Source organism: Mercenaria mercenaria, chromosome 15, assembly GCF_021730395.1.
Source record: "Mercenaria mercenaria strain notata chromosome 15, MADL_Memer_1, whole genome shotgun sequence".
Lineage (NCBI taxonomy): Eukaryota > Metazoa > Mollusca > Bivalvia > Venerida > Veneridae > Mercenaria > Mercenaria mercenaria.
Genome location: NC_069375.1, coordinates 3058174 through 3082202, shown reverse-complemented (window position 1 = coordinate 3082202; position 24029 = coordinate 3058174). Strand labels below are relative to the sequence as shown.

General features: G+C 35.5%; 1 long non-coding RNA gene across 1 annotated transcript; it reads right to left on the bottom strand.

The window, feature by feature from the left end:
• Window positions 1-6807: 6807 nt before the first annotated feature.
• On the bottom strand, window positions 6808-22189 carry LOC128548882 (uncharacterized). Its single transcript, XR_008367307.1, has 3 exons — window positions 22028-22189; window positions 14283-14449; window positions 6808-7051 (listed from the first exon to the last, which is right to left on the bottom strand). It is a non-coding gene; the product is annotated as an uncharacterized LOC128548882 (long non-coding RNA).
• Window positions 22190-24029: the final 1840 nt, after the last annotated feature.

The window sequence follows — 24029 nt, the reverse complement described above, 5'->3', positions numbered from 1 at the left end:
AAAGGGTTCATAATGTAGGTTTTGATGACAAGTTTACAAAATTTTTTTTTGTCTGAAGGAAGAAAACAGTGTAAAGTTAAAGCGGAAGAATTCTTTTTGGGTTTATTTTAATATATGTTTTGAAGGGCGACGAAAAAGCAAAAAAAACCCAACAAAAAAAAAGGCTGTTTAATTAATAAAAATCTTAAAATTAGGTATAGGAAATCAAAAATAATCTACGAAACAAAGCCTAAAAGGGGGTCATCCCCGTCACTCCCCGGAAAAAACAAAAGTCGTAGTAACAAATATTTTCAAATTTTTCAAGCCTAGATATCGGTTTAAATTTATACTGAAAAAAATAAACAATCCGTTTGATTAAATGCATGAAGAAAACCCGTCGTTTTTAAATTTTATAAAAAGACAGCGGAAACATTTTTTTCTTTAAATGGGTAGAGCCCCCCGCCAAAGAGAAAACCCCCCATATGCGTTTTTTCAGTTTTTCTCAGGGTCCATGTGTTCGCTTCAAAGCCTATTGGGAATTAGAAAAAAAATTAGCGAACAATTTTGGGGTCATGATCAGACTGCGGCCCAAGCGGGAGGTTGGTTTGGGTCCATGCTTTTTCGCACACGCCCCTATGTTGGTTTTCTCAATTTTGCTTTTGGGAAAAAATTTTTAAAAAAAAATCGCGGGCTGGCAATTTGGGGAAAAAGCGACATTTCTTTTCGCCAAAAAATTTTCTGGGCCCAAAACTTTTAAATCCTTCAAGCGGTTTTTTCTACTTGCTTGCCCAAAAAATAAACTTTAACACTGAAATTTTTTTGTATCCTGAAAATGTAAATTTTAAAGGCCCCCGTTTACGACTTTTCTCATCGAAACCAGAACGAAACCGCCCAAAATCAAAAAAGCAAATTTTTAAATGTTGAAGGGGGACAAGAAATCGAACTTTTAAAAAAGAGGAATTTAATTTACTTTTAAAAACCATTTAGGGAAAAATCAAGGGAAATTTGAAGGTGGGGTATTGAAACAATGAAATCTAAACCCATTTTATGTTAAAATTTTTTAAAATTTTTTTGCAGTGTGGGACTTTAAAAAAACCATGCTTAAAAAAAAAAATAATGAAAATTTTGTAAAATCGCCCAAAAAATGTAGACATTCTCCCTATACCCCCTTTTGGGAAAAAATTTTCATGATCTTTAGCGTGGACGGGTTTTTTTGCTTTTAAAAACCTAAAAAATTTTTTTTTCCTTTTTTGTTAGTTTTTTTATCTTTTTTTAGCAGGGCCCTTTATTTGTAAACATTTGCGTTTGGGTTTTTATCATTTTGTCATATTTTTCGTCAGACGTACATAAAGGCCCTTTAAAGTAGAGTTTTTGCTGGAAAATTGTCCGTTTTTCGAGTATAACATTTTTTCAAGTCGAGGAATTTTATGTAAGTCTGGCGCTTTTAAAACGTCATTTAAACTTTAAAGTACGGGCATAGACATTTCACGGAATTTATATCACAAGAAAGGAAATTTTTTAATCTTTTAAAAATATATCGATTTCTTTCGTGTCCGCGTCTTATTAAAACGGATATTTTGAAAACCTCGGGAAAAAACTGTGAAAATTTACGCCCAAAAAAATTTCCCCTTTAAAAATGCCCTAGTGGCCCCAAATTTGAAACGTACTAAAAAAAATGGGGGCTTTTAAAAAAGAGCAGAACGGACAACGGGAATAAACCCGAAAAAATTTTTAATTTTTCCCCTGTTCCCCTTTTTTTTCTTTCAATTTTTTTTGGGGGGGGGATTGTTTGATTTTATATTTTTATAAAGAGTGGTTTTTTGAAAATTTTTTGGGACATTTTAAAACATTAAAGAAAAAAAGAAAAACCCGGGCCGGGGTTTACAATTTCGTGAAAAACAAGAAAAGGGAATTAAATCCAAAAAATATATAAAAAACCTCCCCCTTTTGATTGAAATTTGTAATTTATATCACAGGGCCCGAAATAAAAAACGATTTTGCGTATAAGAATATAAAAACCTGACGAAAAACGGGTATATTATTCAAGTTAAGGGATAATAAAAAAAATATCATACCTTTGTAATTTTTTGAAATGTACTATTCCAAAAAACTAGTAGGTTCCGTTTTGGGCTATAGCCATTTTACATTGTTTAAATTAAGGGATAAAATCGGTGGATTTATCATCAAATTTTAACATTTTATTCAAAATTTTAAACCCTCTGTGGAAAAATTAAAAGATTATGTTATACATGTAATTAATTTTTTTGTTTAGAAAAAAATTTTTCTTAATTAGCTATAAATTTTAAGCCCAAAAATTTTTTAAAATATATTTTGCCGGGTAAAAGTTAAAAAAAATACCCCTGTTGTATAAAAATTTTGCTTTTAAAAGCTTTTTGTGAAAAATTTTTTGCAAAAGGTTAATTAGGGTTTTGAAAAACAATTTTGTTTTAAACCCGGGCCCGGGCCGGCTTTTTTTCCACTGGGCCCCAAGTTTTTTAAAAAACGGGTTTGGATAAAAAAAAAAATAATTTTTTTGTTTAAAAAGGATTTTTAGTAAATAAAAACAAAAAACAATTTACTCCGTTTGACCGTACAAGTTATACATTAAAATTTGGACCCTTTGTAAACAAAAGGAAAAATTTATTGAAATGCGGGCAGTACGCGGCGAAGCGCTGCGGGACGACGGGGACACTACGTTTGGGGAAACACGATAGTGCGATGGTGAAACGCGACCTTCGGGTGACCCCTACGATGGTGAAGAGGACAGTGCGATGGCAAAGGGCGACAGCGCGATGGCGAAGCGCGACGTTTTTATGGGGGGCACTTCGTTGGGGAAGTGCGACACTGCGATGGGGAAGCGCGACACTAAAGAGGGAAACGCGACAGTAAAGTGGCGAACGCGGCCCGTTCGACGGGCTTTTTTCCCTCGTACTGTCGCGCTTCGCCATCGTACCGTCGTTTCTTTTGCGCTTCCCCGTTTTATAAAGGGGGCAGGCGTGGCCCCAACAGAAAACCCCTTTTTTCTTGCATTAACCCCCCCCCCGTAATTGGCTCCATTTGCTTGGCTGATTTTGTTTTCCCTTTTTTTTAAAAATGCTGCAGAAAAATTTTTGACAGCTTTCGGCCCCATTTGTTTTTAATACCCCCTTTCGTTTACTAGCAATCCTTGGGAAATCTGGAAAACGTTTTTGTTTTTCTAAAAAAGTTTTTAAAGTTCCCAAAGGTTTAAGGTAAAAGTAAAGGGGCAAAGTTTTAAACCCCTTTTACTATCAGAAAAAGTGGGGGGGGGGGAAGGGGTTTTTCCCTTTTAGACGCCTTGGGTTTTTAATTTTGTTTGACCCCTAAGGCAAACAAACATTGAACGGCCCAAAGGGTAAGCAGTGATCGTCAAAAGTCACGGACATTCGTCGAGAAACGTTGCCGTTGAGAAAAACCGAATTTTTTCTTTCAAACTGTGTCCAAAATGTAAAATTAGACCAATAAAAAAAATCTGTTTTTTAACATTCTGGCAATATTTTAAATACCAAACAAACCCCAAAATGTATGGACAAATTTATTGTCTTATTTTTTTCTTCGTTTTATTAATGCTGAAAGTTTTTTTAAAAAGTTTTTAGCTGCTTTTCGAAAAAAAAAGTAGAGCTTTTGCACTCCCGCTTCGGCCCTCGCCGTTGGTTTTAATTTTTGATTTAAATCAAATATTCTGTATTTTAAATAACTATCAAAGCTATTTTTCTTGAAAAATTTTAAAAGGTTATTTACTTTTTAAAATTAAAAATAGGAGAAACATCCCCACAACACGATTTGAATTTTGGGCAGAGTTTTTTGCCCCTTTTCACTTAATTTTTAGCTTTACAATACAAGTATGGAGAGCTATCCTACTCGGGCCCGGCGTCGGAGTCGGCCCCCTTCACGTCCTTACTTTGGTTAATTTTTTTTGCCCCGTTCTTTTTTACCCCTTTTTTATTACTTTTAAAGGGGTTTACTTAAAACTTAAAAAAGTTTTCCCCATCATCACCCACTTTATTTGGCACCAAAATTTTACGAAATTCCCCCCTTTTTTCTTTGAATTTCGGGTTTTAAAGGGGCACCTTTTCACTTTATCTCAGTTATTTTTTAAACGTAAAATACTTTTTGCCCAGATTTTAGAGAATTTCTGTATTAACCCTGACCCGCCCCTTTTAAATTTTTTGACCCTTTAAAGGCCCCTTAGTTAATAAAAAAGCTTTTTATTCAGGCAGGTGCAAATTTTATATACAGTGGCAATGCCCCCCCCTAACTATGGTCTAAGAAAAACCCTGCCTCAACTATGGTCAAAAAATTGCTTAGTTTAAAAATGCAAGATCATTTTTACAAGTAAGTCTTAAACCCAAAAATTTTTCCCCCCGACGAAGTCGGAGGGGGGTATAGTTCGGCGTTGTCCGTCTGTCCCCGGGGTAAAGATTTTGGGACTTGAGTTTTTCTAGCAGGTTATGTTTGGACCTTTGTTTATAGACAGTCACTTTAAAAATGTCCCAAAAGTGGGTTTATTAAATAACTTTTTTGGGTTTTTGTGGCTAAAATTTTTTAAAATCGTAAAGTCACTTAAGTTTTAATTTCCATGGTTCCCTCCCTCTTTCCGTCCGTCCCTTTTCCCGGGGCCCAAATTTTAGGAAGTGGTTGGGGAAAATTTAAATAAAACTTCGTGTACATTTTTCACAACAAAAGGGTTTTGCGGCTCGTCAAGTTTTTTGTCAGATTGTCCAAGTTAAAACTGGTTATGGCCCTTTAAAATTTCTTGTGGTTAATATATAGGGTATTATAATACGGCAATAGTTTTTACTTTTTTTCCCCCCCTCGTTTCCCCCACCCCCGTCATGCCCCCACCCTCGATCATGCATTTCCCCCATTTTTAGCTCTTTTGATTTTTTTATTTTATTTTTTAATTTTTGGGATCAAAAATTTAAACATGTGAATTTTTTTACCCCCCCAAACCCGGCAACCCCCCCCCCCACCCCCCTACACCCAACCCCCAAAAATCCCAAAAAAATCTATTCTTTTTTTTGAAAATATTAAAAACCATTTAAAAACCCTACTCCCCCCCAGGATCAATAAAACAACATTTTTTTAAAGTAAAATTAAAACATTTTAATTTTTTTGTTTAAATTTTATTTTGACTAAATTAAATGAAATTATTTGTTTCTTTTTAAAAAAAATCCTTAACTTTTTTCCGAAAAATTTTTTTTTTTGCCCTTTTCTCACCACCCCCAAAAAAATCCTTTCAGCGGGGGGGTACCCAAAACAAAAGAATTTGCTTGTTTTATTTGAAAAATTTAATTTTGGTTTGAAATTTCCTTTGGGCTGAATAAATTTTTAATGGTGGGCGACAAGTTTTGGGGCACTTTTTAAAAAAATGGGCTATGCAAAATATTTCGCCCTTTTAAAGGGAATTGACGGACACAGAGGCGATAACAAATACGTCCCTGTGGCGTATAAAAAGGAATCGAGATCTTATGGTGATACAAGTTGTGTGCAAGTTTGGTTAAAATCAATTCATAAATGAAGCTGCTATTGTGGAGGCAAGGTCAAAATAGCCAATTTTGGCCCTTTACTGGGCCATCACTCTGGAACGCATTATGGGATCTGGCCGGTTCAAGAAAGGAACCAAGATCTTATGGTGACACAAGTTTTGTGCAAGTTTGATTAAATTCAAATCATAAATGAAGCTGCTATTGTGCAGACAAGGTCAAAACAGATAATTCCGGCCCCTCTGGAACCCATTATGGGATCTGGCTGGTTCAAGAAAGGAACCAAGATCTAATGGTGACACAAGCTTTGTGCAAGTTTGGTTAAAATCAAATCTAAATGAAGCTGCTATTGTGCAGACAAGGTCAAAATAGCTAATTTTGACACCTTCAGGGGCCATAACTCTGGAACCCATAAAGGAATCTGGCCAGTTCCAGTAAGGAAGCAAGATCTTATGGTGGTACAAGTTGTGTGCAAGTTTGGTAAAAATCAAATTATAAACAAAGCTGCTATTGTGCAGACAAGGTCACAATAGCTAATTCTGGTCCTTTCAGGGGCCATAACTCTGGAACCCATAATGGAATCTGGCCAGTTCAAGAAAGGAACCAAGATCTTATGGTGATACAAGTTGTGTGCAAGTTTGGTAAAAATCAAATCATAAATAAACCTGCTATTGTGCAGACAAGGTCAAAATAGCTAATTTTGGCCCTTTCAGGGGCCATAACTCTAGAACCCATCATGGTAGCTAGCCAGTTCAAGAAAGGAACCGAGATCTTATGGTGATACAAGTTGTGTGCAAGTTTGGTTAAGATAAAATCATAAATGAAACCAATATTGTGCAGACAAGAAATTGTTGACGGACGCACGGACGGACTGACGACGGATGATCACAAAAGCTCACCTTGTCACTATGTGACAGGTGAGCTACAAACAAAGTCCCATAACTATGCAGAATATTTATCTAAAGGAACGTTACATGCACCATGCACAACTAGGGTTGGTACTGATCACTTGCGTGAAGTTGCACATGTTCGGAAGATTAGGCGCGCACAAGATTGCATATGCAGACTGTATGTACATAGTATGTTAACAAGAAACAAAGTCCCATAACTTTGCAATATTGTTGTTGAAAGAACCTAACGTGCCCCATGCACAACTACTGTTGTCACTTGTGTGAAGTTTCATTAAATTGTGTCAAGGGGATGAGGAGAGAAGGTGCGCACAAGATTGTGTCTATGGACAGACAGACAGACAACCTGAAACCAGTATACACCCCCTTACAACTTCGTTGTAGGGGATACAAAAACACTGTATTATTACCTGATTATTGCCTGCATGCTCCATAACCTTTTCATATACAACCTCATTCATTATCTCAAACCTCTTCACCGGTTTCCACACTATTATTTTGATAAACTGTTGTTCTAGTGGTACAGGTCGGAAACTCGTGTCAGAAAAGAGCTGACCTCCAGAGGGTTCCAAGTGCAGGAAGGTCGCTACATCCTTGTAGTTTGGTAGTGTGGCACTGAGACCAACAAGTTGTACATCTTCTTGTGTAGTTTCCATGTTTCTGAAAGGTTGACATTTACAAGTTTTAAAATTCATTCATTTTTTTTAATGAGGTATTTTCTTAAAAATTTCTGCAAATTTTCAGCTTTTGTATCAACTTTCTGTTTGGAAGTCTGCCATATATAATGCTTATCAGTAGCACTTTTTACATGAATCTCGAACCAGGGTTCCCACTCTTTTCCGTGGAAATAATTCAAGGACTTTTCCAGGACATTTTCACAAAATTCAAGGACTAATAGAGCGCCTCGTGGTTCAAAGGTAGAGCGCCCAAATCTGATCCAGACATTGTAGGTTCAAGTCCCGTCAGAAGTGAAATTCTTTCACTACCTCTAAGATCTTTAATAGGTGCTAGAATTTAAGAAAACTAGAAAATGCTTTTGTAAAAAAGCGCATGTCTCCCCCAATGCAAAGTCCTATAGGCAAGAAGTCAATAGTGGTCAGGAGCGAAAGTCAAAGAGACACTGATGGTTGGCTGCAATAGGGATCATCTACTTGGCATGTCCAGTCATCCCGCTAAATTTCAACCCTCTTGGCCTAGTGGTTCTCAAGTCACTGTTCAGGCTCCTGTGACCTTGACCTTTGATCAAGTGACCTCAAAATAAATAGGGGTCATCTACTCTGCATGTCCAATCATCCTATTAAGTTTCAACATTGTAGGTCAAGTGGTTCTCAAGTTATTTCCAAAAAATGATTTTACATGAACAAGCCACTGTGACCTTGACCTTTAATGGAGTGACCCCAAAATCAATAGGCTCCTGTGACCTTGACCTTTGATCAAGTGACCTCAAAATCAATAGGGGTCATCTACTCTGCATGTTCAATCATCCTATGAAGTTTCAACATTCTGGGTCAAGTGGTTCTCAAGTTATTGATCGGAACTGGTTATCAATGTTCAGGCCCCTGTGACCTTGACCTTTAATGGAGTGACCCCAAAAACAATAGGGGTCATTTACTCTGCATGAACAATCATCCTATGAAGTTTCAACATTCTGGGTCGAGAGGTTCTCAAGTTATTGATTGGAAATGGTTTTCCATGTTCAGGCCCCTCTGGCCTTGACCTTTAACAGAGTGACCCTAAAATCATTAGGGGTCATCTACTCTGCATGACCAATCATCCTATGAAGTTTCATGATTCTGGGTCAAGTGGTTCTCAAGTTACTGACCGGAAATGGTTTTCAATGTTCAGGCCCCTGTGACCTTGACCTTTAATGGAGTGACCCCAAAATAGTTAGGGGTCATCTACTCTGCATGAACAATCATCCTATAAAGTTTCAACATTCTGGGTCACGTGGTTCTCAAGTTACTGACCGGAAATGGTTTTCAATGTTCCGGCCCCTGTGACCTTGACCTTTAATGGAGTGACCCCAAAATAGATAGGGGTCACCTACTTTGCATGTACAATCATCCAATGAAGTTTCAACATTCTGGGTCAAGTGGTTCTCTAGTTATTGATCGGAAATGGTTTTCCATGTTCAGGCCCCTGTGACCTTGACCTTTGATGGAGTGACCCCAAAATCAAAAGGGGTCATTTACTCTTTATGACCAATCATCCTATGAAGTTTCAACATCCTGGGTCAAGTGGTTCTCTAGTTATTGATCGGAAATGGTTTTCAATGTTCAGGCCCCTGTGACCTTGACCTTTGGCGGAGTGACCCCAAAAACAAAAGGGATCATCTACTCCAGCAGCCCTACAACCCTATGAAGTTTGAAGGTTCTAGGTCAAATGGTTCTCCAGTTATTGCTCGGAAATGAAGTGTGACGTACAGACGGACGGAAGGACGGACGGACAGGGCAAAAACAATATGTCTCCTGGGGGAGACATAAGCTAGAGCTATCCCTAAATGGGATGAATACTCACTGTCACTTGTTTAAGAGACATAATGGAAAATATCCAGGTCTGAGTTATCTCCCCTTTCCTAGATTATCTTGTAATATGATCATCCTCAAAATAGTTTAGAGTTAGGTTCAAAAGAATCATGGACAGACATAAATGGACAGACTCCAATACACCCTCTTTGAATTTCATCGGTGGGGGTATAATACATGTAAATTTAATTAAACAAAAAAAAAAAGGACTCAATTTTCACCAAGCGTTTAAGACTTTTCAAAGTTGTCAGTAGGTTGCTTTTTAGATTGACTTCTTGTGCTGAGAAGCATCTATTCACCTTGTGATTCAATTTTAAGGGTGTTCTGCAATTTGTCAGATGTATTTCAATCAGATTTTAAGCATGGACAATGCAGTCATCTGGCAATACCGATTTACTGTCAATTTTCAGACTTTTGAGATCGTATTTTACACTAGCTTTGCCAATTCTCTTCTTTGTAGGAATGAAATCATTTTTCAAAGTATGCCACGTTTTTCTTTCATCTTAATCACCAGACGCTTTACAAAGAAAGACAACTCCATATAGACTAAGTAGGTGTAACACCACTAAAATCTCAACTGATGTGAAGAGCTGAGACGCGAATTTTTCAAAAACAGGGATTACAATGCCGGTGTTTCTCTATTTAAATATGTCTGCTTTTTATGTACACTGGCAATATTGTGAGCATACAGAAAGAAGAAAATTCCCAACTTTTTCCAGGTTTTTTGCTCTTTCTTTAAAAAGTCAAGTACTTTCAAGGCCTTGAAAATGAAATGAAAAATTCAAGGACATTTCCAGTTTTTCAGGAAGCGTGGAAACCCTGTCAAACATGTAATCATTTGCAGCACCTGAATTCTATTTTGCCACTTCAAGAACAATAAAACCGGTCCTCTTTCATCAGACAATAAATGAACCTCATCCTGAAACAAAAGTTGGTATTCAATTATCATTAAACCTTAAGCCTGCTGGCGGCAAGTTGTTCCGACTTTGCGACCAGTGCAGAGCAAGATCAGCCTGCACATCTGTGCAGTCTGATCATGGTCTGCACTGTTCGCCATTCTGTCAGTATCTTTTTGGTAAACATCCCTTTTAACAGTTAATGGTACTGTCCAAACTGAAAGATGGACCAGTTCATTATAGAAATTTAGCAAGCTAAGGGTTAATCAAGTACAGTTACAAAAATTGCTTGTTTTGACCAATACAACTAATTTCTGAAACACTGATAGGTAGCTTTAAAATTTTATGGATAGGATCAATGTGACAATTATTTGTTTGAGTGGATTAAATTTCATCTACTGAAACACAAGCAAATCCATGAATGTTACAATGAATATCAGACAAAAGAAAGCAACTGTTTTCAAGCAATGCTTTCCACTGTATTTCTCACTGCAAGAAATCGCAGTAGTATTTTATAAGACCTACATATTTTTGCAGCTACTGAAATCTTACAGAAGGAAACTACATAACAAAACATGAAAAACTCCATCTAAAGTTTATTTCTCATGATATAATATTCCAGTGCACGATGTTTAGTTGAAAGACAACTAGTCTAATTAAAATTTTGCCTAATGGTCAAATATGTCAGCTGGTCTAGTAAGACAATTGGTCTTTTCCTTCTTTATAGACGCAACATTTCGTCGATTTCTTTTTTCTATCCAAAAGATTATCAGATTTGTCTAAATGTCGCAGATCAATTTTGTTTACCATATAATGAAGTCCGATTTATTATTATAAGCTTGTATTTGTGAACAATGTTCATCCCATTATGTTACCTGTTGAGCGATGTTCACCCATTATGTTACCTGTTGAGCGATGTTCACCCATATTCAGCCATGTATGTCTAAACAGTGTACTGTTGATAAAATAACAGAGTTACATGACAGAACATACAGATGATTTAACAATCTGTCCACTTCAGGTGTCACCCCGGTATAGAAGTACTTCCGGGTCGTTGTATCCTAGAAAGTAGTTCTCTGAAATTTTGAAGTTCCCAATTTAACGCTATCCCTACTTTGACATGTTATATTCCAAATGTATTTATTGATACTGTGTACATTTTTTGTCATTTCTGATGTCTTTAACAGTTGTTTATGTGTGTTTTTCAGGATTACATTTCTGTGCGGAAGGATTAAAAAACTACACCAGACTGGTGGCCATGACAGATGTCGTGGGAAATTAAATTATGTACTAGATACTTTGATGTGTAGCAAAAAGTTCATCGTTGATGGTGGGTTTTTCTGTGATATATTGACTGGGATAGTATTACTCTTCAGAAATACAGAGCTGTCAATGCTGCAATTTTGTTGTGAAATTCACAATCCATGTCCAAAAGTGCTTGTTTTTACTATACAGCAAAGAAGGAGAAAATTATACCAGCCGGACACCTATATGGCAAATTCAGAAAGTGGAATATCTCAGCAACCTAGGGATTACAGTCATGAAACTTCACACACTAGTAGCTGATAACAATACAAATCAGTGGCTAAAAGGATATTTCAAGGTTTGTGAAATTTGAATTTTATTCAAATTTTAAAAATTCAGTAGTTGAATTTTCTTTGAAATTTGAAGTAATAGTTGTCTCCTCTTGATTTGTCAGTCTTCTACTATAGTGCAAAGCCACTGAACAAGCAGGAAGCTTTAAAAAGGCTATATAAAAAGAAGACACATAGTTTTTCACTTTAATTTTAAGAAAAAAATATAAATTTAAATTTCTTAAATTTTTTTAAAAAAAATTTCTATTTCGCATAGCGTCTCTTTTCCGAAGAATTTATAAGTATATATATGTGAACATGTTACATAGTGCCGCAGTAAGACCGTGGATGAAACAGTGTCGTATGTGTGGAAGCTGTACATTTTGGACCGGATGGGTTTATAAATGAGGCTATAGTCGGTTTCGTAACAGGAGTCGGGAGACTGATTGCTTGTTGGGCCTGGATCTCGAACGGTCACGGTGTTATTACCTGATGTTAAAGCAGTCAGCAGGCGTCTCATATATGATATAAAGAAATTGCGTGAATTTTCGTTCCTTGCGTATGAGACGCATAACTAATATTACACGAAATAATTATTTTTCTCATTTCAGTCAAATCCAATGTGCTACCGGCATTTTGGCATTGAAGGACATTGCTTACCGGTGTGCCGAGTGCATTTGTCGGCATTATTAATGTATAACAAGTTTTCTTTACACTGACAGGACATTGGTTGTATTACACAGGGAATTACATGGAGGTTGCTTCAGTGTGATAAAATAGTTGTTGTTGTTGTTGTTTGTGTATTATTTTATTTATTCATTTGTTTTTTCTGTTTAGAACATATTCCGAGCTTTCAGCTTCAGCCCGCATCAGGCCGTCGTCAGATACATTCTGCCTTGAATGGGATGCTTCTATTCTGATTTGCTTTTCAGGTTACAACGCAGGTCTGTGTTACTAAGAAAATATTTAACGGGGCTGATTTCCTGGGTCGGCCTCGTGCAGTTTCCTTAATATGTATTTGTCCTGGTACCGACTGGAAACACAACTTGACGGTATTTGTATTTCAGTTTTGCTCGATTCATTCTACTTCATTCTTTAGATAGGACTTTTCCTGTTGGGACTTTTATTCATGTTTTTCTGTATGTTGTTTTTCATAGCATTTATGTGTTTCAATTCTTTTAAATGTGCATTTCAGATACTTTGTTGTCTGTGCCTGAAAGAGGTTGTCTGGTAATAGTTATTTTAATATTCTTTTCACTGTTTCAGCTAACATATATGTAGAAAATTATTAGTTGCAGTGTTTTAATGACAGACTTCCTGTAAAGTTCCTGAACCAGTTGATATCAGAATGATAAAGAAATGATAGATGGTACCAATCTGTGAATATTATGTCACTTTTTTATATAGGTGTTCCTGATCACACTTAGAACTATACACACACACTCAGCTGTTTCTCAAGAAAGGCCGACACCGGTTCACAATCTTTCTTTGGTCATTTGCAGGCGATGAATTCCATATGTCAGAAGGAAATTTAGAATCGTACAACCAGTCAGCAGCTACCCATAAACCAGACCAACCTATTAAGTCGAGCGGGCAGAAGCTGTGATTCCCAGTGTAACACCGCAGAATGACGGCTAGTTTTCGGTAAGCGATTTACATGTTCCACCGGTGCATTGCCCTCTGGTCCTAATGTCTTTAGTCAGAACTGTAGCCTAAAATGTCAGTAACTGCTTGACAGTTTCAGGGGTACCCTGAGCTGTGTCTGGCTCCAGTTGGAGTTCTTGACCTTCCGCACTTGCCTGCTTCCAAGATGGCGCGGATCGGCTTTGCATTTGGCGTTTCAGGCATTGTTCGGCTTAGCCGAAGAAATAATTCATTTTAAGATAGGCTGTGATGTATTGATCTGTTTTACTTCCAGTAATTGTCATAAATATAATCACATATTGGTCTTTGCTTGTGGGTTTTGGTCTTTCAATCATTAAAAGTTTCATTTTTCTGCAATTGTAGTGGGTAAATTATGCATTTTTTACTAAAAATTGCATATTTTTAAAGTAAATACTCATTTTGATACATCATTTTTCAAAATAAATAAGCTTAAAGTTACATAAAACATACTATAAGCATTAACTAGTGATATCACAGTTGATTTCATGAAAATCTGATTGAAATTTTCAGAAGGAAGGCAAAATTTTGTAATGTGCCTTTTTTCTTCAAAATTCGGTTTCCGAGCCAATTTCTCCGCAAAGTAGGTCTAATGTTTGAAATGTTTTGCGGGACAAAATTTTCTTTGCGATGACAATGTCTTGTGTAACTTTTCTCGCAAAACCCTAAGTTAAAGATTTTATGGGAAAAATTTGGCTAAATTAAAAATTTGATAAGATTTAGGTGTCACCCGGTATAGAAGTACTTCCGGGTCGTTGTATCCTAGAAAGTAGTTCTTTGAAATTTTGAAGTTCCCAATTTAACGCTGTCCCTACTTTGACATGTTATATTCCAAATGTATTTATTGATACTGTGTACATTTTTTGTCATTTCTGATGTCTTTAACAGTTGTTTTATGTGTGTTTTTCAGGATTACATTTCTGTGCGGAAGGATTAAAAAACTACACCAGACTGGTGGCCATGACAGATGTCAGTGGGAAATTTAAATATGTACTAGATACTTTGATGTGTAGCAAAAAAGTTCATCGTTGATGGTGGTGTTTTTCTGTGATATATTGACTGGGATAGTATTACTCTTCAGAAATACAGAGTGTCAATGCTGCAATTTTGTTGTGAAATTCACAATCCATGTCCAAAAGTGCTTGTTTTACTATACAGCAAAGAAGGAGAAATTATACCGGGCCGACACCTTCAGTGATATGAGTTACATTATTTGGTTACCATGGAAACTTACAAAGATCATTAATCTGACAAGTTGTGTACAAGTTCTCTCCCCTCCTTTCCTAGTGATGATATCCCACTTCTCCGTCGTGCACACGATCTGTGTGGCATTTATCCGTTCCTTGGTCACCTGAGAGCCCCCGTCAACTCCTCAACCTTCATACTATATCACTTCAGTCTCTATAATGTAAATTTGTAAATTTTAAATCATATGTATCATACAAAGTTTGTAATGGAGTAAAACATTTTGTTTTTGACAGAATATTAACCCTTACCCTGATAAATTTCTATAATGAACTTGTCCATTTTTCGATTTGGACAGTATCATTAACTGTTAAGGGGACGCTTACAAAAGATACTGACTGAAGTGCTTACAAAAAAGATACTGACTGAATAGCGGACAGTGCAGACCATGATCAGACTGTACGGATTTGCAAGCTGATCTTGGTCTGTACTGGTCGCAAAGGCAGTATCATTTGCTGTCGGCAGACTAAAAGTTAAAATCGTTTCTTTGAAAAGGTTCTGGAAATGAGAATTTTCATATATCTCTGTAACAGCACATTTAACATGCCCAAGAATTTAAAGTTTAATTTTTTTACTTTATCAATGCAGCCATTAAGCATGTTAGTTATGGAATAAGCTGAGCCGCACCATGAGAAAACCAACATAGTGGCTTTGCGACCAGTATGGACCCAGACCAGCCTGCGCATGCGCGCAGTCTGGTCAGGATCCATACTGTTCGCTTTCAAAGCCTACTGCAATTAGAGAAACTGTTAGCGAACAGCATGGATCCTGAACAGACTGCATGGATGTGTAGTTTCAATAAGGCAGTAGTAGGAATTGGATGCCTTTCACAGGGACAAATACTGTAAATTCATCCTCATTCAAGGGGAACAACTCTTTGTGGATTAAATTGTTGCATTAATTCATGTAGTACCAGTGAATTTTACATCTTTTGCATTAAACCAATGTAAGCAGGTTTTTTGCTCATAGCAATTTTATGTAACTTAACCAATTTTTTTTTCTTTATGCACTAAACTCTTAACAAATCTTTCCTGCATAAATTTTATGTCACTAAACTCGATCAAATTTTTCAATGGTTTCAAATATTTCCTGCAAAAATTTTATGTCACTAAACTCGAACAAATTTTTCAATGATTTCAAATCTTTCCTGCAAAAATTTCATCCATTATATTCCCCTTATGTTATATTACTGCCATGTTATAAACAAGAGGGTCATGATGACCCTGAATCGCTTACCCGAGTAATATGACCCACATGTTTAAAATGACAAACTGATGCTAAAATATTAAAAAGTAGGTCAGTAGGTCACATTCATGGTCACTGAAAGTCAGTTTTAAGACTGGTGTACAAAACTGTACATGTCATCCAAATTTCAAGGTTGTATCTAAAAGAAACAAGAAAGTAGGTCAGTAGGTCAAGGTAACAGTCAAGTCGCTTGGGGTCATCAGGTAATTATGATTAAACAGTGTAGGAAATATGACCTGATAATTTCTGAAGTATTTATTCCTATATATCTCATATAACAAGGCAGGGCCTCTTTTCATCCCAGGGGCATAATTTGAACAATTTTGTTAAATAGTGGATCTGAATTTATTTTATCAGTCTTTAAACATTTGTGATATCATACAATATGCATGTATTTGACAATTCTTTTGCATTAAAATGTTTTTTCTGCAATAATCCAGTTATAATTATTGGGGATTAGATATTTATCAATGGCTAGACAGGTAGGACTATGTACAAGAGTGAGTAATTAAATAAGAAGTTTCAGAAAACCATCAGTAACATGCTTGAAAATGATCAGATCAAGACTTAAGGAGGTAGGTTACCTTCATATTTGTATGTGTGCATGCCCAGCCAGAAGCTAACTTGACGATTTACGACAGCGTTTACGACAAACCAAATGTGTCTGTATATCCATTCGTCAGAAAAGAAAACATGTACCTGTCTCCGATCTGATGATTAATGGTTTAATTATGCAGAAATAATTAATAAATTGCCACAGAAACGCTTCAAAACATTGTTGCTTTAAAATGACGTCATTGACGTCATGACGTTACGTGTCAGTTACCGCGTAAAATTAATAGCTTTTATTTTTAAAGTAAGTAATTCTGTACATTTTCTTTCTCTGAACTATTTTTAAACAGCCATTATTTACTGAAATATTTTTTATGTATCTTTCGCTCTGAATAATAATCAATATTTTGCTTCTTGTATATAGTTAAATTGAAATGTTATGCGGAATGTAAGAAAATGGATGATGGTAACCAATGTTATTGGGAATATAGCTGAGTGAAAGGTTACTTGATACGGCCATTTTAAAATAAAACTTGGGAAGTTTGATTTGTAGTACCCATTTTTCAGTTTCCGTTGATAGTTTGTTACTTATATATTAAAACTAAGCTCTAAAATGTTCAAATTTCTCTAGAAAATTGTGGTTTATTGAATTGAATTGATGTTACCATGGAAACGAAGCCCGTGACCTATATATCTAAATGTAAAATTCAAAAGCGTTAACACTGGTCTATTTAAGGAACACGGCTTCAACATTTTATTTTCATTTCATAAATATCCATAATAATAATAGCAGCATGCAGAACGATTTTTCCATAAAAAATGTCAGACGAGGAGTACTGCTGTAAGTATTTTAAGCTGTGAAATTTGTTTAAGTAAATGCAAATAACACGAAAATATTACTTACGTTAGAATTGAAATGTTTTAAAGCTACATTAAAAAGAAAGATTATCTTATTTAATTTTTTTTACAAGAAATTATGATAAAAAGCAAGATATAAGCTATTTTAAACATCTCTGTTGCCATGGTTACTTTAAACTTTGAGAAAAATAGGGTACCATGTAAAGTGTTTCGTATTTTGCTAATAATATTACCCAAATATTTCATGTTGGTCATTGACAGAATGGCAGTAAAGCCGTCGAAAAACCCGTTTTCATACATAGTTGTTTAAAAATGAGAGAAAATGCATTACCATGGAAACACAAGCCCCGCGACATATATATTTTAAGCTTATATTAGAAAGCTAACGCGCATACTAGTAAAATTATTAATTATGCAGACTTGTACGGATAACAATGAAACCAAAATGCACTGAAAACTGTTAAATATACGTATTTTACTTCTTCTTTCTATATAAAATACCTTTAGAGGGTCATGTTCTTCAAATCTGTATAAAAATTGTACTTGAAGGGCCAGAGATAAAAGAAATTGAAATTGTAGCAGTCAAAACATTAAATTGCACGAAATACAAAAAATTGCTGCGATTAAACTAATTTGAATTTACCCTGGTAACAAGGTAACCTACCTCCTTAAGTTTTACATTCGGTCTTAAATAATATATATAAGCAATCAACGCTAATTTTTTTAATTGTTTTTCATAATTTGAAATTTTAGGTACTATCTTTATTTTATGGCCAGTCTTTGACAATATTCTGTCTATTTTGCAACCCAGTAAATTGAGAGGAAAAACTGGGCTGTTACACCTGCTAAGTTTCTGATACCATTTTCAAAGGCCTATTGTTTGGACTTCCTATTTTCCAACCTGTTTATTATCAAGACTTCAGAATCTGCATACCTTGACATTAAAAGAACATTAATGAGTCATGCCATTAGAAAACCAACATAGTGGGTTTGCGACCAGCATGGATCCAGACCAGCCTGCGCATCCACGCAGTCTGGTCAGGATCCATGCTGTTCGCTAACAGTTTCTCCAATTCCAATAGGCTTTAAAAGCGAACAGCATGGATGCCCACTATGTTGGTTTTCCAATGGCACAGCTCATTTGAATATGCCACTGGGTGGACATCTATAAAAGGATACAGTGGATATTACATTTTATGGCTTAAACAAAGAAATCATAGTTTTTCTTTGTTTGTTCTGGGTTTTGTTCTGTCTTTTTTCAACAGTATTTCAGTTATGTAACAGCGAGCTGTTAACCTAACCGGTGTTCCTGGATTCTGTACCAGTACAATTCTCCGCAAGTAACTGCAAACTTTCACACATGACGAAGGATTTCAGACACAAAGTATTTTATCAAATCGTCACCAAGAACATGCCAGTTTTCCACTACTAAGAAGAACTTCTCATGCAGAAAAAGTTTCTTATTTAGCATATTACACTTACATTTTTAAAGTTATTAAATTATCAGGCCAGAAGAGGCATTTTCTTCACATGCATATTATTTTTGTTATTTGCAAATTTTAATTGGTTTTCAAGCCACTCTATCATAATTTAGGTCATATGGCAATTTGTCTAGACTTTAATGGTAAAGACACCAAATTGCTTCAGGCATACGCCCACACCAGGGTAGAACCACCTACCTTTGGAAGTCAGCTAGATGACTTCCTCACATAAAGAATTCTGCAGCCAATGCAAAGTAGTTTTGGACTTACAATAATTTTTTTTGAATTACTTCCCTTTTATGTTACTATAAATAGCTTATTTTGAAACTCAGAATCTTATGAATGTATTATACCCTAAGTAGCGATCTGCATTAATTCCACTTTCGTTTATACCGGAAGTAATTCAGACATTGACGAATTAAGACTGACTAGTTGTTTTGATCGCTTGGTGATCTTTTTGAATATAAAATATTTGTTATCTGCCTTCATTTACATATTATTTATATAGGTTTTATTTATCTTCTACAAGGATGTAGCCTCGTAAGTAAGATTCTTTTCACACACAAGTCATATTAAACGTAGCCGACTTCCTATCGGATGATCACGTGAAATACTTTAAAAATACAGGTGGCATTGCTTGCATTTTGATAATAGATTCAAGCAATAGCATGAACAATATTTTCAATTAAACAAGGTGTTTTAGACTGTGGAGGTGGGGGAGTCTAATAAAAGATTTATTTTGCTTAACTTTACTCTTTGTCTGAATACTGAGTAAATTCTACTATTTCTACCATACGAAATGCATTTATTGTCAAGTGGATGATCCGTTTAACAAGAGCTGTCCATAAGACAGCGCGCTCGACTTTTCTCGGTGCTTGACTCTGAATTTGAGCTTTGCCAGTAAATAAAAAATCCAAGTTAAAAAGGGGCATCTCTGTTAAAATTCAAACTATAGTTATGAGAATTGTGTCTCCTGGTGTAGACTGATAGTAAATAACTATTTTGAGTTTCAAGTCAAAAGCTTTTATAGTAACAGAGATATTTGACTTTATCAAAAATTTTAACAAAAAAATCTAAGTTAAAAGGGGCATAATTCTGTCAAAATTCAAATCAGAGTTATGGAGATTGTTTCTCCTGGTGTAGACATTTATGGTAAATAAGTATTTTAAGTTTCAAGTCAAAAGCTTTGACAGTATACAGAGATATTTGACTTTATCAAAAACTTTAACTAAAAATTCTAAGTTAAAAAGGGGCATAATTCTGTCAAAATTCAAACCAGAGTTATAAGAATTGTGTCTCCTGGTGTAGATTTTGATAGTAAATAACTGTTTTGAGTTTCAAGTCAAAAGCTTTAATAGTAACAGAGATATTTGACTATCAAAAATTTTAACAAAATTTCTAAGTTAAAAAGGGGCATAATTCTGTCAAAATTCAATTCAGTGTTATGGGGATTGTTTCTCTTGGTGTAAACTTTGGTAGTAAATAACTATTTTAAGTTTCAAGTCAACAGCTTTGATAGTAACAGAGATATTTGACTTTATCAAAAACTAACCAAAAATTCTAAGTTAAAAAGGGGCATAATTCTGTCAAAATTCAAATCAGAGTTATGGGGATTTTTTCTCCTGGTGTAGACTTTGATAGTAAATAAGTATTTTAAGTTTCAAGTCAATAGCTTTGATAGTAACAGCGATATTTGACTTTATCAAAAACTTTAACCAACGCCGATGCCGGGGCGAGTGCAATAGCTTTACATTTTCTTTGAAAAGTCGAGCTAAAAAATAATATTCAACACTTTAAGCATTTTCTTTTTTTACTCAAATACATCTGAAATTGAATTTGAAATCCGAGTCAATAGTTCAAGTGCTGTCTGATGATTTTTAATTATATGCGGTTCGCACCTACCGAAAACAAGGCGATTTGTAATATATATACATCAATTTGGGACCAACAAAATTTTCTAAAGGTAAGCAATTAGTGGTACTTACTACAGGTACCGATGTCATCACGAAGCGAGGTACAATCTCGGCATGCTAATATACAAAATGACACGTCTGACAGCGACAGAAGCCTTTTTCGCACGTATTTATAATGAAGGCAATTAAGATAAACGAACATACTGGTTCTTTCATTTGTTTTTTTTTTTATTTATTTCTTATCTTACACATTTTCCCGAATATTCAAATAGTGAAACAGTACTGGAATAGTCATGAAGGAATATTCGAATATTCGTTGCCATCCCTAGTTTTTTCCTATATAAGTCTATGTAAAACTTGTGACCCCCTGGTCATTATTTGAACAATCTTGGTAGAGGACCAAAAGGCAATGCTACATACCAAATATCAAAGGCCTAGGTCCTGTGTGGTTTAAGGTATTGGACCCCTAATAGTAATGTTTAAAAAAAGGCATTTGCTCGGTATATTCTTAAAGTTGACCATGTTTCACATTGTGTTGCAAATTTTAAACAACTTTTACCGTGCCGTTTTTTGTAAATTTTGTATAATTTATGGTATTTCCACACGCTCAAGAAGAGACAAAATTCAATCTGGTTGCCACTATCTAAAACATTTGCAGAGAATTCATTACAGCATTAATTTTGATAAAAGAAACATCAAACTATTTTTAAACAATTATAAAACACAAAATAAAACTGTAAAAATCTTTTTTTTTTCTAGGGTGTCTCAAGTAAAAGATTTAATGAGACAGAATTCTAACTCCAACATTGAAAAATTAAGGTCGAATCCTGTGGGTCTGTTTTGAATTTTGCTCACTTCATTCAAAAATAACCTTGGGGCAATAGTAAAACATACCTGCATTTCTTCCACAATATGTAATTTAAAGAATGAAGGCAAAATAGAGAACTTTTACCGCACGTAACTCAGTATTTTTAAAGATGTCTAACTCTATCCCTCAGGATTCAGAGGTAAATTCACATTGAACAGCAAAAAAATTGCTTATAAAATGAAAATTTTCCACTTTTGTACAATACATCCATAATTAGTCTTAAAAGAAGTAAAAACTTACTAGAAAAAAAGGAAAACATGGAAAAAAAATTGGTCCCAGTGGGATTTGAACCTACGCCCCCCTGAAAATTGCAGTCAAAGTAGGTTTATGGTAGGAATTGAATACTCTTCAAAAAGGAGATACTCTATTACGGGTCCAATATCTTAAGACAATAAAATTTTTAAAGGTTTTTCCTATATAAGTCTATGTAAAAATTGTGATCCTGCCTGGATGGGGCCTCTTTTCACCCCAGAGGCACAATTTGAACAATCTTCATAGAGGACCATGAGATGATGTCACACGCCAAATATCAAGGCTCTACGCCTTGCGGTTTTGGACAAGAAGATTTATAACGTTTTTCCTTTTGGTTGCCATGGAGTTTTGTTGCATGGAATTCAATTCTTTGAACAATTTTGAAAGAGGGCCACCCAAGGATCATTCCTGTGAAGTTTGGAGTAATTCTGCCTTGTGGTTTTCAAGATTTTTTTAGGAAATGTTGACAGACGGACGGCGCATGCCGGACACTGAGCGGTCACAAAAGCTCACCATGAGCCTTTGGCTCAGGTGAGCTAAAAATTATAACAGTATTGCATAGTACCTCATCTGAATCGAAGGGTTGTGGTTAGTGCTGCAACATGTACTTACTCATATCCTTTTTTCTGTTTCCTGAACGAACCGTCCGGCAACTGATACTTCCTGTTTGCTATTAAGTAACTGAAATGTGTGAAGGACAGGTCCTCAAGGTCAAATTTACTCACAAACCAAAGCTAGCTCCTGTAAATATTTAGTAAATACATGTGTAAAAGCATACATGTGATACGTCCCGGATTGTCCGGGATTGTCCTGGAAATTACATACTCGTCCCAGTGTCCCGGACAGGGTTGAAATGTACCGGAAAAATTAAAAATATAGGAACAAATAAAAGTAATCCCAAAAGAACTTGTTTTAAATTGTTCAATTTTTACACAAAAAACAGTCCGCGGTGTCACATTGTTTATTCCTAATCAGTTTCATGCCCTTGAGCCGGGCACGTGTTGATTAAGCCCGCTTTGATCACGCGATGATCTTTTGATGACACTGATTAAGTTACAGTCAGTTATTATGATGACACTGATTAAGAACTGACAGGATTATGCAATCAATAACTGTTTTATGAATTTATGATAAATTAGGAAAAAAAGGCGTAAATCTCTTTGTTTTTAGCACGTTGGCGGTAAAGCTACATGTAGCCTTTATGGAAGAGATTACTGAAAACGGTCAATTAAACGATAATTATTTTAAAAGGTTGTAATCATTTAAGATCTAGATCGATTGTCACACATATTCTAAATTAAAATGTTGAATGCTTTGAATATTGACCCGACTCCATATATTTTATATTGTCGATTTTTATCTACAAAATTTATTTTATTCCTTTAAGGATTCAATTTAATTATTAGATAAATAGATAAGATAAATGTTTAAGCTTTAGAATAATACCAAATTAGCTAGAATCTAAATCACGATGACCTGGTTGATTCTTCGTATACAGTAAGTCTCTTAATTCTGTTCACCTTGGGAACTCAATAAATTCACGTGCCGAACTATAGATGTGTATTACCTGTACATGTATTTACCTCCCTTAGAAAGCTAGATGACATTTGCAGTAAATGAATACAAGCGAGTGAACATTGTTTATCTCAGGAAACTACATGTAGTAGTATGATATTTTTGCATGAAACACGAATACCAATGTCACGGTGTATGTCCCGGACAAAAGGTAAAAATCCCGGAAATTTTAACTCAGAATCCCAGGAAACGTTCTGAAAAATTATGGCATGTATGGTAAAAGGTAAAATACATAATTTTGAAAATACTCTCTGAATGGTCTGAATGGTCTATACAGGTAAAGTTTGCATTTTGAAACTATGTTTGTCAGACCCAAAGTCCATTCAGTAATAATAGAGATAGAGTGAAAGTGCATCAAAACTTTAATCTGAAATTCTAAGTAAAAAGCTGGTACTGTGCAGACAAGGTCAAAATAGCTAATTTTGGCCCTTTCAGGGGCCATAACTCTGGAACCCATAATGGGATCTAGCCAGTTCAAGAAAGGAAACAAGATCTTCTGGTAAAACAAGTTGTGTGCAAGTTTGGTAAAATAAAATCATAATGAAAGCTGCTATTGTGCAGACAAGCAATTGTTGATGCAAAAAAACAGCAAATTCTGGCCCTTTAAGGAACAATAACTCTAGAACCCATGATGGGATCGGAGTTTTCGAAAGGAACCGAGATATCATGCCAATACAAGTTTTGTACAAGTTTGATCAAAAGTGCTTGCAAAATGTGGTCTCTATTGTGTTCACAAGAAATTGTGGATGGCCAGCCGGACAGACAGATGAATGACGGACGCAGGGCAATCACAAAAGCTCACCCTGTCACTATGTGACAGGTGAGCTAAATAAAAAAATATACCAAGGTTGGGTCGTATAGGCCGATGCCATTACCCGGTTGAGTAGGATAGCTCTCCTTATACTTAGTATAGTCGAGCTAAAAAAAACCATTTTGGCCTTTGACTTCCAAGTGCGACCTTGGCCTTTCAGCTAGAAGTCTGGGTTTTGCAC